This window comes from Meriones unguiculatus (assembly GCF_030254825.1).
Source record: "Meriones unguiculatus strain TT.TT164.6M chromosome 13 unlocalized genomic scaffold, Bangor_MerUng_6.1 Chr13_unordered_Scaffold_33, whole genome shotgun sequence".
Classification (NCBI taxonomy): domain Eukaryota; kingdom Metazoa; phylum Chordata; class Mammalia; order Rodentia; family Muridae; genus Meriones; species Meriones unguiculatus.
In genome coordinates, this window is record NW_026843645.1 from 8,807,353 (window position 1) to 8,824,497 (window position 17,145).

The window sequence follows — 17,145 nt, forward strand, 5'->3', positions numbered from 1 at the left end:
TTGATGTTTAATTTCTTGATTTCTTTAATATAATTCTGGATATTAGCCCTTTGCCAGATGGAGGGTTGTGAAGACCTTTTCTCAATCTGTAGATGGCCATTTCCTCTTGTTCATAGTGTCAATTGCCTTACAAAAGCTTTTGTTCCATTTTTTAATTGTACCTTTTAGAGCCTGAGCTGCAGGTGTTCTATTCAGGAAGTTGTCTCTTGGACCAGTGAGTTCAAGGGATTTACACAATTTCTCCTCTGGCATTTTTCGTGAATCTGACTTTATGTTTAAGTTTTTGTTCCACTTGGAATTGAGTTTTGTGCAGGGTAGAAATATGGATCTGTTTGCATTTTTCTACTTGTGGACATGTATTTTGAGTAGCACTATTTGTTGAAGATGCTGTCTTTTTCCATTGTATGGTTTTGGCTCCTTTGTCCAAAAGCAATTGTGCATAGGTGTGTGGGTTTATTTCAGGGTCTTTGATTTGTTTCCATTGATCACCCAGCGTACTTCTATGCCAGTACCATGCAGTTTTTATTCCTATTGCTCCTAGTATATCTTGAAGTCAGGTATGGAGATGCCTCCAGTAGTTCATCTCCAGACTTTGGAACAGTCTTACATCTGATGAAATATGTCCAGGAGAACCCAAATGGGTTCTGGCTTTCAGATGTAGCCTCACAGTAGTGGGTATTTCGATGTAAGGGCACAGACACAGGTGACCTGAAGGTTGAGGCATGGGATTTTTTTTGGTAGCAAAAGTATTGCTTTGGAATGAAATGAGCAGGAATGCCACAATTTAAGCAATGGAAAGAACGCAAAATGTGACATGAGGTTTTATTTTTTCAACTAGGAATTATATTTGATATTACTGAGAGCAAAACTGTAAGCTTTCCTTTTTCAAATACCTACTTTATTCTTGGTTCTTAAATACCTCTACCTCCCTTTCACTCACCACCCCTTGTTAGGAGAGAAAACAGTTAGTACAGACAAGGAATGCAGATTTCCAGCTACTTAATGCTGATTAGGGTTCATTGGGTTCTTTAGTGCAATAGCTGTCTTACTTGTGTTGATTCCAGAACCCCACTGAAACAGCAAACAACAAATGGCACTGTTTGTTTAAATCTCATTGATTTGGGTTTTTTGGAAGAGCAGCCAGTGCTCCTAACCTAAGCCATCTCTTCAGCCCTTTATTTGGATTCTTAAACCTATACCCCCCTTACAACCCTTATTCCTTCCAAAACCCCCAATTGGTAAAGGAGAGAGAATGCTAGAGGGGAAAGAAACAGAGGTCTCTTTAACTACTTTCTGTGGATTAGGGTGGTCAGGATCTTTGGGGTAATACCTCTTAGTCACCAGGATATCCAGCAGCCCACAAACCAGCAATGGCAAACAGAGTAGCAGTGTGGGTGAACAGCATCAGGAAGAGCAGCAGCTTCTTTCTTCTTCCAAGACCCAGTGTCCTCTCATGGCTCTGCATGTGTACCCTCTCCAGAAGACTCAGAACTAAACTATGTGCAGGTGGCAAAACCACAGCCCTGCTAGAGCACGAGACAATCATAAGTAACAGCTGTGGACAAACTGAAGCAGCTTCTTGCTCCACACCTGGGGATAATAGAAAAAAATTCACATAACATGAGTGGGATTTTAAAGAAACAAAAATATTTAATACAATTGCTCATGCTATTAATTTGGATATTTCCTCTCTGTCTTTTATTTAGTTTAGGTAAGGGTTTATCTTGTTTGTTTTTCGCAAAGAACCAACCCTTTGTTTCATTGTTTCTTCATCTTCTCCTTCTACTTTATTGATTATAGGTGCAAGTGCTCTTTTCTTGTGTGGGGATTTTGTTCTTAGTTTTCTGTTAGTTATCTCAAATTTCAGAAAGTGTGTTGGCGGAGTGTTACTTTTTTAATGACCTGCTTGGCTAGTGTATTCACGGTGTTAGGCTTGCTGGGATGGTATGGAGTGGATGGTGCCATATGTGTTCTGTTGGAACACTCGGGAAGATCCTGAGAATTGAGAGTGATGTAACAAAGGTAGTGGAGAAGATCCCTGGTACACTGCCTTGGTCTCTATGCAAGCATGGCCTATGGTTTACCTGAAGACTTGGGAGTGGGATCCCAGAAGCAGAACAGAGAGTGGAAGTGTGTAATCCACGGGAGACTTGGACACAGGAAAGGGGAGCTGCCACTGCTGTTCTTTTGGAATGCTAGGGGCATTGAGAATTGAGTCTTCAGTAACAGAGAGTAGAAAAGGTCCACAGAATCAAGTAGGAGAATACCATTGAACATTTATTTTTTCTTTGTGTGCTTCTTTGGAGGAAGGTATAAAAGGTTTTCTAGAAGGAAATTGTCTAGATTCCTTACTGGAGATTAGATTTGAGTGTCTATGATCTCAAACCATTTCCTTTTGTTTCTGTCTACTGTCTTATGATTGAAACTGATCATTCTGTTTCCTTCAGTGCTCACATGGTCTTCATTGTTATCCAGTCTTACTCTAAATCACAAGAAAGAGTCAAAGAAATTGCTATTCATTGCTAATCTATTTTGGTATCCTGAGGGTTTTACATTTTTAATTTTATTGTTTTTGAAGACCAAGTTTTTTGTGTTGATTTAGCTGTCCTAGATGTAGGAATGCAATCTATCCCAGCCTCAAACTTAGAAGTCCACCTCATATTGGCTCCAGCGGGCTAGGATTCAATGTGGCCCAATATGCCTGGCAGTTTTTCTTTTGCTATGTTGGCTGATGTGGTATGTAGCTTTTTGTACATGTCAAGCATATGCTACCATCCTGATTGATCTTCATCCATATCCACTCTTGAATTCTTTTATTTATTTTTATTTTATTTATTTAGTTTTTTATTAATATTTTTTTATTTTTAAATAATTTTATACATTCACTTGTATCCCAACTGCATCCCACTACCTCTTTCCCTCCCAATCCTCCCCTCCCTCCCTCATCTCCTCCCTGCCCCCTTCTGAGTCTACTGAAGTCTTATATTTGGCAGAGAGTACATTCTGTTTCTCAGGATGTCTTGTATTCATAACATTAATACTGACTGAGATTTGTGAGTCAGTGGATTGCAGGTGTGTCTCATTCTTCCTGTCTCATGTGTTTGTTTTGTTTTAACTGAGTGAATATGAGTAGTATTTTGTTTGTATGTGTTACCAAGCACCTCATATGTACGTGATCCTAACAATAGTCAGCAGGTGGCCTCAGAACTTCAGAATTTGGAATAATGGGTAGTTGTGAGCCTCCATATAAGCACTGGCAATTGAGCCCAGTTGTTGGCAAGACCAACAAGAGCTTTTCATTGCTGATCCACCTCAACTGCCTTATGTTGCTCATTTATGACCAACTATTCCAGGACTAATGTTTTCATCCGTCCATTTATACCTGTTTGAACAAGCATTCCCTTTTAGTAAGCTCTCATTAATATTACAGTTTAGCCTGGGACACTTCAGGTTTCTGGAAGATAGATACAGAAATATATTGAATATATAATTCTTTGTAGGAACTTCAGATATATCACCGAGTTTGCAGTATTTTTTTTTTATTTGAATGATTTTTGTGGTGGATTCAGGTCTTAAATATACCTCTGCATGTCATGAAACTTGTTTCAGAGACTAGGCTGGCCTTTGACTCAATGAGATACACATACCTCTGCCTCTTGAATGCTGGAATTAAAGTTATGAACCAGTACTTCCTGTTTGCCCCTGTTTTTAGGTAGTAATTTTGCATACAATGTCTGTGATCTGTGTTCCGTACTTTTCATCTATTTGCATGTCTTGCTTTCTTTACTTCTGTTAATTTTCATTTCTCTTGAAAGGCTGAATTCTATTCAAAAGTTGCTGAAATGAGGTGAACCTCCTCATTTAGTTTCCTTCTAAAATGATTTGGTGAGTACATTGAAATTTCTGTGTCAGTAGATGTCAGGGAAGCACCAGAATTATATGAATATATTGTCAATGAAGTATATATTTACACTGTTGTCACCATTGTGCTTTCTGTTCTACTCATGTATGGGATCATTTAGAATTCAATTACCTATGCTGATGTGGATGTGAACTTCACTCGGGAAGAGTGGGCCTTGCTGAATCCTTCCCAGAAGAATCTCTACAAAGATGTGATGCTGGAGACCTTCAAGCACCTTACAGCTATAGGTAAGACAGTGAATTTTCTTTCTCTATTCAGGTAAATGGGACAACTATTGTTACTGTTGACTTTTCTTATTGATGTTCTTATATAAGTTCACTTGGAATGAGGAAGAAAAAATCAGGCATGTTTCTAAGGTTCACTGAATATAGAAACTTAAATTTTGCCTAATTTTTAATCCTCTCTCATTCACCTTTTGGTCCATATTTCAGGCTACAATTGGGAAGAACATAATACTGAAGAACATTATCGATTATGTACTAAATATGGAAGGTAATTAATCACGGAAGCTTATATAAATATGCCTATGAAGAAATGTTTAAAGATGATTTATTTATTCATTATTTATATATTATTCTACCTGCACATGTGCCTGCCCACCAGAAGAGGGCATGGGATCTCATTATAGATGCTTGTGAGCCACCATGTTGTTTCAGGGAATTGAATTCAGGACCTCTGTAGGAACAGCCAGTGCTCTTAACCTCTGAATCATCTCGCCAGCTCTGTGAAAAAATTTTAATGTGTCCCAGAAATTTTAAAGAAAAGCAACAGTGGAAAAACAAACACCAATTTAAGAGTAGTACGGAACATTAAATTCTCCCAAACCCATGTTCCTCACTGTTAGGTATATTATATTATTTATGTTTGCCAGGAATTTCAATGCAAAGGAAGACAGTGAAATCCTTGCTAAATAGATATTGCTGTACAAATGACAATTACTCAATCTAGAAATTATGATCTCTGAAAATTACTGCCACTCTTTCTGCTACCCTAGGCCTGGGCAGGGTAGCTTCTAGGTTCCATACACTCTTTGGCCTAGAAGATTTTCTGTCCTTGAGAATTACTGCTCAATCTGGCTTTTGTCCTGACCTCTAAATTGCTTTATTTAGTCTCAAACTACCTCCATCAGTCTTTTCTAATCTTCAGCTCTTTTTTATTCTCTGCTTCACTTGATCTTCACCTTAGTTTTCTCTCTCCAACCTGCCTATTACTGCACAGTAAAACTTACTTCTCTCTCCTGCTAGCGCCACATTTGGGAGACTCATTTCCTCTCTCTTCTCATGAGAGATACATGTATCTTATGCAGTCAATTATTTCTCTGAATTTGTCACCTTTCCTGAAACTGAATGAGACAGCATTTTCAAATATGGGTGCTTCCTTCTACCTGCTATTTTTACACCCATAGTTTGGGATTAAAAGCATGTACTACCATGCCTGAATCCAAGCTTTTCTTTACTGGACATTGCTCTATACCAGGTTGGCATTTAAGTCAGATCTGCTTGCCTCTGTCTCCTGGATTAAAGGAGTGTATGTATTCTAGCCAGATCACGTTGACATAGAAGGTATTTGAATGGAGTCTTTTGACAGAGCAGCCATGTTCTAAATTAAAATTCCTCTGTAAATGATAAATCATTAATCATATGCACATTGCAGATATTCTGTAGAAATCCCTATCTGTTGATCATCTCTCGCCCCTCATATTGTAAACAGCATACTCATAAAATAGGTGATAATTTTGTGTACAAAACCTACTGATGAGCAAATATTCCATAACAAAGGTTATGTTACTCAAATACTTGAAGCACAGTTGTGAAGTTTAATCAGATGGAAATTATGAGGGTCAATAATACTGTTGTGGAGGAACCATAATAACCATGTCTTTGAAGAACAAAAAGCAAAATTGTGTGTATGTGGAAATGTTTCATTTGTTGTTCTTCAGTTTTTATATATATTTTAATATTAATTACTGTTTATTCACATTGTATCCCAGCTGTACCCCATTACCTCCCAATTCTCCCTCCCTTCTTCATATCCTCTCAATCCCCTCCTCAAGTTCACTGATATATGAGTCGCTCCTCCTCTTCTGTCTGACCCTAGCTTCCCAGGTTTCATCAGGACAGGCTACATAGTCCTCCTCTGTGGCCTGCCAAGGCTGTTGCGCCTGCAGCAACGGTTAGTGAAAGAGCTAGTGACTGAGTTCATATCAGAGACAGTTCCTGTTTCTATTACTAGCGAATTTCACTTGGACACTGAGCTGCCATGGGCTATATCTGAGCAGGGGTTCTAAGTTATATTTGTGAATTGTCCTTGGTTGGGGTATTGGTCTTAGAAAAGAACCCTGTGCCCAAGTATATTGATTCAATTGTTCTCCTTGTGGAGCTCCTGTCCTCCCCTTGCTATCTTCCCTTCACTCATAAAATTCCCTCCACTCTGCAGAGAATTGTTAAAGAGTATTTATTGTCTCCTCAATAGAAGTGATGATCTTGTAGATCTCCATCATTACCTCTGTGTAGAGATGCTTTTGGGAAGGATCCAGCAATGCCCACTTTTCCTGGTTGGGTTTTTCCAGATGCACATAATCATACACTATTGCATTCTAAACTATCCTGTACATGTGTACAGTAGAAAGCATGATAGTTACAACACTATAAATTTATATTTGTTCATGTGTTCATTCATCCATTCATGATTAATAACGAATGAATTATGAACTCCTATCACCTTCGGAAAGTCTGCTCAAAAGAGAGGACTGTAAAAATTAAACTAATATACTTAATTAGATTTCCAAGCTCAATGAAAATATAGCCAAAGAAATCACATTACAGAAAATCCCTATGATTACTAGCCCTGTAGAAATTGTTGTGTTTATTTTGGTTCCCTTTATGAATGCAGTGTGATTACAACTATAGGAAAATTTATGAATGCAGTCCCTGTGTTAAAGCTGGCTCCTTCTAGTTCTTTTTAAATATGAAAAACCACTCATAGAAACGTGGTGCTGTCAGTGAGCCATGTATTGAAGTTTCTTACCATCAAAGGTATCTTGTAAGGTACAGAAACCCACAATCAAGGGGGAAACTATGAATGTAAAGAAAGTGATAAGAGGTTAAGATGTAACTTCAGTTTATGATTAAACCAAATTGCAAACATAGTTTGTACTGACATAAAGATTCATCAGTGGCTGGAGAGATGGCTCAGAGGTTAAGAGCACTGGCTGTTATTCCAAAGGTCCTGAATTCATTTTCCAGCCAACCACATGGTGGCTTGTAACCCTCTATACTAAGATCTGGTGTCCTCATCTAGCATGCAGTCAGAACACAGTATAAATATTAAGTAAATAAATCTTTAAAAAAAGATTCATGAGGGTAACGAATATGGTAAAGCTTACACATATCTGAATTATTTTTGCAGAAAGAAAAGAATACATATTTATGACAAACCCTATGAATGTAAACAGTGTGGGAAAGCCTTTTCCCAACCTAGTAGTCTCCAACTGCATAAAAGAACACATACTGGAGAGAAACCCTACAAATGTAATCACTGTGGGAAAGCCTTTTCACGACACGGAAATCTCCAGAGGCATAAAAGAACACATACTGGAGAGAAACCCTACAAATGTAATCAGTGTGGTAAAGCTTTTTCAGAAAACGGTACTCTCAAACTACATAAAAGAACACATACTGGAGAGAAACCCTACGAATGTAATCAGTGTGGGAAAGCCTTTTCAGAAATCAGTAATCTCAAACTACATAAAAGAACACATACTGGAGAGAAACCCTACGAATGTAATCAGTGTGGTAAAGCCTTTTCAAGAAAAGGAAATCTCCAAGTGCATAAAAGAATACATACTAGAGTGAAACCCTACAAATGTAATCAGTGTGGGAAAGACTTTTCACAACACGGAAATCTCCAAAGGCATAAAAGAATTCATCCTTGAGAGAAACCCCATTAATGTCATCTATGTGGTAAAGCCTTGGCACAAGGGTGCAACCTTTACAGACATGAAAGAATTCATACTGGAGCCAAACCCTACGAATGTAATCGGTGTGAGAAAGCTTTTTTACAACTCAGAAATCTCAAGAAGCATAAAAGAATACATCCTGGGGAGCAATCCTATGAATATAATCAATGTGATAAAGCCTTTTCAAGTTGCTGCAACCTCCAAAGACATGAAAGTATTCATACTGGAGCCAAACCCTATCAATGTAATCAGTGTGAGAAAGCCTTTTCACAACACAGAAATCTCAAAAAGCATAAAAGAACACCTACTGAGGAGAAAACCTATGAAGGTAATCAATGATTTAAAGCCTTTCCAATTTGCTGCTACCTCCAGAGGCATGAAAGGATTCATACTGGAGAGAAACATTTTCAGTGTAATCAAGGTGGTAAAGCCTTTTCACAATTCAGTAGTCTTCAAGTACATAAAAGAACACATACTGGAGAGAACCTCTAAGAATGTAATCAGTGTGGTAAAGCCTCTGCACATTGATATGATATCCCAAGGCATGAAAGATTTCATACTAGAAATAAACCCTATGACTATAACTAGTAAAGCCTTTGCATGTCACAAATTTTCAAAGCCATAAAAGAAATCATACTCAAGAGAAAAAAAATTATGAATATATTCACTGTGATGAACCCTTTGTAAATTTCTATAGACTTCACTTTCATGAATGAAACATACTGAAGAGAAACCCTATGAATGTATTCATTTTGTTAACTCAAAGCTTTGTGTTTTGAACTATCCTGGAGATGTAATGAAGTGGTCTAATCATCCATCAACTGCATCTCACTACATAGCTTGATGTGATATGAATATATACATAAGATTGGATTCTTTGAATCCATACGTTCCTCCGAATTATCCATATGTCATTTCATCTTAAAGTACTGCATTCTATAGGAAATATGTAATATAAAGGTTATAGATAAAGTAACAGCAAAGATATTTACTTAAAAAGAAATATTTCTGGTGTGTGTGTAAGGTGATTATGGGCTTTTAGGCCATGACTGATATGTACAGAGTGGGAGACAAATTTGTTGGAACTCCTTTGGCCTTCTTAATATGATGATTGAGGACTGATTGTCATCTTTGGACACCAAAATCCTTTCCTACAGCTCTGTTTCCCTGATACTCAAATTAGATTAGTTAGGATATTACATCAATAAAATACTGTCTTCTTTTTACATTGTAAACATACTGTCATGTAATAATTGAGGGATTCAGGGCAATTTGAAGGATAAAATTTGTTGGAAAATGATAGTGTGCAGCCAGTTCTCCTAGGTGCTGAGCCATGTATTTGGCCCCATAAACATGTCATGAATAGCCTTTTGAGGTATGAAAGGTTAATCCTAAATTCATCTTTAACTCATCCTTGATGACCCAGGAGAAAGAGAAGATTGAGAGCATAAAAAGTAACTTAGGCTTGGGGCTGAAAGAAGTTTCTAATGCAATATCTTCACAAAAATATGGAAGTATACAAAATTATCAGGATAGAAACTGAGACTACAAGTGTTTAAAAAGTGCATTACCACTTGAGCAAAATCACCAGACTGAGTTTATCCCACACGTCGTAAATAGGCAGCAATGAGAGCCCACAAGGACACCTGCTTGAGATGATACCTAGTGTAAAAAGTGAAGAATTTGAAGGCATGAAAACCAACTTTTCTGAAGTGGATTGTATTCTGCTTCCCTGATGCACACAAACATTCTGTTAGGAGCCCTGAGTGCTGAAGACTTCAGGTGCTGTGAAGGTTGTTCTCAGGGGAGCCTGAGGTTCAAACAGATGTCCATAGAAGGCTGGAGAAATCAGGCATTTACAGAGACCGAAGAGACATGCAGAAGGAGATTTGGGTGTTAAAGAAAGGGAAGTAGATTTGGATGTTAAAGAAAGGATAAAAGTCCCAGAGAGCAATTAATTCTAGGTCTGTACCTGAGCACAAGCTGCCTCCTACTGTAGTCTCTGTATCTACTCAGCTATGGTAGGTCAACTCTACAGTTCTTTCACTCTTTCCTTGTCTTCTCAAATACATGTATATGTATGTCAGTCAGAATACCATGTAGGCTGCCAGTTGGTGGTCTCAATTTGATTTTAAATCTCTCTCCCCCATCTGTCATCACTGCAACCTCTCTGCCTGGCAGGAATGGGGATATTCTGAATAAACATTCCTATATCTCCCTTAGGTGAACATCTAATAAATCAATGGACTCCTTGAAATTCTAATCTGGTCTGGATTGCCATTGATGAAAAGACCTATTCCCCTAGATGAGATATTTTCTGCTCAATAGCATTGTGTCATTCTTTGAATACCTTACAGGAGAGAAATAAGCTGAGAATGAGAAAGCAACTTATAGGCAGGAAGTTTTTAATGTATGGCTTGGAGAGATTACTTAGTTGTGTATCTCTGCTCTCTAAACCTATTACATCTAAAAGATGAACGTTTAACCATATGTTGTACTTCACACATAAGACAAGCTGCTGAGTTGCCTTTTTTACAGAAGGTTTTCTGGCTTCCAGGTTCTCCCAGGATCCTTCAGTCCCTACCTTCTAAAGGGTAAGATTGGCATTCCCCACCTCCGCCCTTAAATTTTCAGTCCAGTAGAATGGGCTGCCCTCTCCTAGAGGTACCCAGATATTTTATTTTCTTCTATATGCTTTTCTTCTCTTTCTCTGTTTTCTGTTTGTTCTCTCTCTCTCTCTCTCTCTCTCTCTCTCTCTCTCTCTCTCTCTCTCTCTCTTTCTCTCTCTCCACCCTTCTCTTTGCCCACATTTATTATTCCTCTAGGGTACCTTCCATGGCCTTATTCCTTGGGAACTGGGAACCCCCTGAGAACTGTTTGCATAAGCTTGCAATTAAATACTTTACCATGTCTTCAATTAGCAAATATTACCTGTGGGATGAAAGAAACAGCATAACATTATATATTCAACACTGATCAAAATTTGTCACACTGAATAAATATGTGAATATGTTTCCAGTTTTTATTAATAATTTGTGTTTTAACCATTGTTTTTTTATTTTTCCCTAGCCCCCTATATGAGGACTAGGGATGGTGCATGGGGGAGATTGGGAGGCTGGCTGGAAATGGTCAGAATTGTAAGTGGATACAGCCATGATACAAAGGGTATAAAATGTAATAAACAAATAGCTTAATTAAATGTATTTCCATTTTCAAACATTGTTTTCTCTCTTTTTTATTTGAAATAATAGCCTCAATATAAATTCCAGGCTGACCTTGAACTTAGTGTACATAATAGATCTGCTTACCTTAACTCCCTAGTATCTGCAGTATAGTTGGGCATGGTCTACCTCAATAATTCAGTTTTTTCTGTGGGCTTATTGAGAGTAAATTGCTGAATCCAAATGGTCATGGTAGACAGGACACAGACTCTGTTCCTTAGTCCAGTAATGGAAAAAAGCATTGATCAGTTGCCGTTGTTTGGCTTAAAATCCTCTCCTTTAAGTATAAAGAAAATTATTGTTTTTTTCTTTAACAATGGGATTTTATGACACAACAAAGTAGATTGGAGTTCTGTTCTTAATTCAACAGATAGTGAAAAGTAGCCTCACAGACATAAGGAGATTCTCAACATAGTTAAGTGTAACAACTCATTACACTTGCCCCAACATTCTAGCAAATCACTGAGGTTAAAACCATCCAAGCCTGGCATGGTAACACAGTCCTGTAGTCATGGTATTCAGAAAGAGAATGCAGAAAGTTCAAGATGAGAAAGTAATCCACGGAAATATCCCAGGTCAATGGTATAATGGGAGGTCCACAGAACAAAGGGGACTGATTGGCTAAGATCAATGTCCATAGTCCTCCCCACAGCTCCAGAACATCAGGGCCATTCCAGCACCATGTGTTATCTAAGGAATTTGTCACCCTGTGCTTTCTAATGTTTCCTATCCAAGACAGCTAAGGTCACTTCAGGGTTAGACTCCTGTGGGCATTGAAGACTAGAACTCCCTCCAAGTTGGGGGATTAGCCTCAGGCAGAGATGCATTCTTTAATTATATATCCTATACAAGGTGTTCAGCACAGAAACCTTATTCACACAATCAATAGGAATAGACTTAGTAATATATATATATATATATATATATATATATAAACAGGTTCAAACTTATTCACACATTCTTTTTTAAGCCATTGGAAGGAAATAATTTAAAAAGACATGGAGTAAGCAGAAGGGGAAATGTTGTAATATATTTTAATTAATATCTGTAGAAAAAGTTAAATAAATGGCTGGAGATAGCATGGAAGTTAGTTAACAGTTTAGTTCACTTCAGGATTACACTCCTGTGGGCATTGAAGCCTAGAACACCCTCCAAGTTGGAGGATTAACCTCAGGCAGGGATGCACTCCTGAATTATATATCCTATACAAAGGATTCAGCACAGAAACCTTATCTACACAACCAATAGGAATAGACTTGGTAGGTTTTATATATATACAGGTCCATATATATTCACACATTATTTTTTAAGACATTGGAAGGAGGGAATTCAGAAAGGCATGGAGAAAGCAGAAGGAAAGGGGAAATGGTGTAATATATTTTAATTAACATCTGTAGAAAAAGTTAAATAAATGGGTGGAGATAGCATGGAAGTTAACAGCACTGGGTGTTGTTACAGAAGACAAGTTCCATTTCAGATATCACTTGCTAGCCAGCAAGTTCCCTGTAAATGCGTTTCCATGGGATCTGGTGCCCAGTTTGGCCATTGCAAGTAGGGTACACAGACACTTGAACATAAAACGTGCATATATCTGAAAGACATGGAAAGCTTAACAATGTGGCTTTCTCAGGGTTGGAGTGCTCAGTGATTTGAAGCAGTGACTGGTCTTCCAGATGACCTGGGTTTTATCCCAACAACCACATGGCATCTTACAGCTGCCTAGAACTTCAGGGTCCATCACTTTTACAATACATCAATGAACATGAAATAATTAAAAAAAATTACAAACAGAATTCTCTATATTGATGTCACAGTTCTGAGAAAGATAGCAGTCTTGGGTAGCTGCACTGAACTCCTCTTTCTTTATTGAGCCAACCTGACTAGAAGCAAAACAGCCTTATTCTAAGCTTGAGCTAGCTCAACATAGCTGTTCATCTAAGAACTGCAAACACAGTCCTGATTGGTGACATTTCCTTGATGTTTTCTGTATTTGTGATCTCTCCCCTTGGTATGTGAGAGACTTGTGGCATTGATGAATCATGTAAATGTATCTTTTATATCTCACATGAGGATCTAGAAGATAGATTTGCTGGGGAAATCTTCATCTGCTTCAGGAACTTGACTTGCAGTCTTCATTTCCTGTTGGAATTATTCAAAGTGTGGGAGGTTTCCAAGATGTCTGTGACCAGTGTGCCCTGTATTAGAGGGGCAGAGGATCTGAGACTCTGAAACCAGTGAAGGGATAGGAAGCTGGATCCAGAGCATCAACCTTGAATTTTCCCTGGTGTGAGGGGACATTATGTGAGTTGAGGCCTATTGGACCCAGCCCTTCCATGGTCATCTCTCATGTTTGAGAGTCAAAGTGTGGAGCTCCTGCACTTTCTGCCCATCCCAGCCAGTGAGGAACCCCAGGTCCAGGAACCCCCACTCCAGCAACCAGACATCAGATGGTCCATGCTCCCCTCAAGGGAGCTTCAGTATTCCTGGGACAGTTAGGCTCAATTGCACCAAGCCCCCCCCATGGTGTTCTACCAGGTCTGAGAGTCTTGAACCATGGGGGCTCTACACTTTATGCTTATGCCAGCAAGTGAAGACCCCCAGGTCTAGGGAACCTCTGTTCTTGCAGCAGGATATCTAATCTCTCTTAATCCCCTTCAAGCATCTTCATGAGTCTTGTGACATTTGGGGGTCAATAGATCCGGTACCCCCCAGAGCTGTTTCCCAGGTCTGACAGTCAGGAAACATAGAGCCCTAGCACTTGACAGATATGCCAGTGAATGGAGATCACCAGGTCCAGGGACTTTCCTTTCCAGCACCCAGACATTGGATCCCTCCTGGTCCCCTGAAAGCAGTATTGGGGTTCATGGGGATGAGTTCCCAACATTGAAGCCACAGTTTGCTGGTCACCCAGACCACGCAAACAGTGGAAGCAACTGGATCATGGATCCAGGATGGCCCAGCCCAAATGAGTTTGAGTGACAGAGACACAAAGTCTGGCACACAATCCCTTGTAATCCCCCCCTAAACCCCTTACTTAACCTCCTGTTGTCTGTGTCTGCCCTGTACCCTCAACTCTCTCCAAGGACACCAATAGAGAGCCCTGTACTCTTTCCTTCTCCAGAAACTAGTGCCTTGCATCTTAAGTGTGATACCTGGAGGAGAGATCTTGTAACAGCATGGAGAGATTGAACCAGACCTAAGATTTCACAAAAAGCAATTATAATGGGTAAAATCTAAATGTTAAGAAAATATGAGGGTTTGGACATTTAGGAGAGTGTAACTATTGCCCAGAATTGTCTTCTAGGTTAACTAAATAAACCAGGTCTCTTTGTGGTGATTTGGTTATACAGCTGTTTAGGATTAACAGCAAGCTTTAATAAAAGATAAACCAATAGTAAATATTAAACACCACTTACAACACAGGCGCCACAGGGAAGAGTGTCGGGAGACACGGCTCAACTAGTACTAAGATTTTCAGAGGAAACACCCTACACAGGAGAGGAAAGGAAAGCCAAGAAACCTTGTTGGTAAAAAGAAAAAGATGATTCAACTAAGGGAAGGCATCTGTGTGGGGGTCGGCCAAAAGGGAGGATACCTCCTTTTCCCAGGGAAATGGAAAGATACCCATCAGTCTCTCAGACAAAGGGAAACATTTATGTGGAACATGGAAAGGAAAGCATCAGTCAGCTGTTGTTGGATGTGTGGATATAGCAACTGGGTAGCCAAGAAAGAGGAGGTCCAAAACCAGGGAAGGGAGAGGGAGGAATCCCACCTTTTGAGATAGACGATAGGTGCAGTACTTATCTAGAGCCTCATTGATCTGAGCAGTGGGTTCAGGTGGCTTTTGTGCAGCTTACAATGATCCCTTTTAAGTTTTATAAAGGAGATAAACTTTTAGAGATGGCAGCATCACCATTGTAACATGCATTGAAATACACATTGTAGAAAAGGTGGTAGACATACACCTTTGTGTTAACAGCATCAACATTCTCGAAGGTGAACTGTGGAAAGGCAGAAGCCTTTCATGAAGTAGATGGGACAAAAGCTCACTTGGTCTTAACTTTTACCAAGCTTATACATTATGGAAAACAGGCTTCACCCAGTTTTAAGTTTATATTTATCTTTCTTAAACACTTTCTTAGACCCTTAAACATTTTGTAGAAGCTCTATAATTTCTCTATAGGCCTTTGTATCTAGTTCCTTAGCATGAGACTTATGTGAGACTGCTGTGAACATTTACTGTTCTTTAGCCAAAGGGATGACAAAAGGTTACAACTGAGGCTTATTTTTTTTTTCAGTCTGAAACAAACTAGACCACCTAGACCTTACAACTCTACCAGTGAGGCTTAAGGTCTGGTCTCCTGCATATGAAGAGAACTGAGAAGGCATCTGAAGTCTCCCAACACAGAAATTGACAATATGACCAAGGAACCCTAGTTTGAGGTCAAAACAGACCTGAAGTGTTACCGTGGGCTGTGCAAGGATGGTGGGGGTCGCTGAATCTAGGAGCCACTTGTTCTCTACCAGGCTAAGGAGCAGGAAGGCTGGAAGAATCTATGGCTCTTGTACTGTTTGACCCTCCATGCCTGGCATAGAGAAAAAGCTTGCATGGGAGCATTCTCACTACCAGAAACCAGTCTGCTGGCAGGTAGTCATGGCTTCTTGAGGGCTGCATTTCAAGCAGTCACCTGACAGAGTTGACTTTTGGCTTTACCCCCATTGGATGGGCCACTGAAGACCTCTTGTTTTCTGTGTGGGAATGCCAACAGTCTCAGAACATCAGCCAAGGTCTGGAATAGTTTAAGCCAGAGATGAGCCTGTCGGGAAGGCACCTCTCTAATTCTTTTTACCAGATCCTATATGGTGACTCAGGGACCATCCTTACATGTTTAATTAAGGTAGTAGTGAGACCATGTTTGCATCTGTAGGACTATAAATATAATTTTGGACATGTTTGAAGACTTGATCATGTGTGAGATGACTGACTGTCAACTTGCATTTGTTAACCATCAAATATTGTGCCTTTAGGTTTTGTCCCTGTCAAGGTACAGCCTTAAAAGTCATAAACATAGTCTGTAACTTATAAAAGGCTAAGGCTGTATTGTAGATCAATAATGTTTTTATATTTAGAAAATAAGAAAAAGAATATTTTAACCTTGATAGTTAAAATATAGCATAATGACCAAGTTTTAACATGAATAAATAAATGAGTCTAAAATTAACAGATCTTAATTTATTGTATTCTTGGCATTATATCATATAGTTTTAGGGTATTTAGGTCAAACTTTTACTTACTAACCCTCAAGCTGTGAGATATAGAATAAACAACAATATAGTAGAATATTATAAAGCAATTTTTTTATAAAGCAACTTTAAAATTACATGTGAATTTATTTTACCAAATGCATTAGCCAGAAAACCTAGTGGTAAATCTGGATCACAGGCAGCTCATGGCAGGAAAAAAGGCATTTATTTATTAATTTAGGAATAGATAAAGTCACAGGCAATTAGACAGGCATTTTAAGTTATCTTAATTTGAATAGACTTTTATAATCTTAAAATTTGAGCATCTTATAAAAATTATGTTGAACCATGGTTGAAGCATATTACATAGCATGTTGTAAAATATAACTTGGAATTTTCATAAAGTTCCATTCCAATTTAAAATGAGAGTTGTTGCTGTCTTTATCTAAAAGGAGATAAAATAAACAGAGAATTAGTTATGATTAAAATTGTTCATACCATGTGGTCCCCTTAAGGTTTACAGTTTAATCTTCACAAGAAAAAGGGAGAGAGCTTTCTTACTGTGACAGTAGTTGACAGTAACAATGTGAAGTGAGGTAATCAGTTGTACATGATCAATAAATGTCCTGTGTGGCCTATAGAGGACCAAATCAGGAGTGAGAACAAAGAACTAACCTTATCATGAGGATGAAACACATGCTCCAAATTATGTATCATCTGTTTCCTGCTTTTCTCCCAAGGTTATCTCATACCTACCAGGTGAAAAGTAGTAGTTAACCTGAACCAGTGTGAAGTCACAA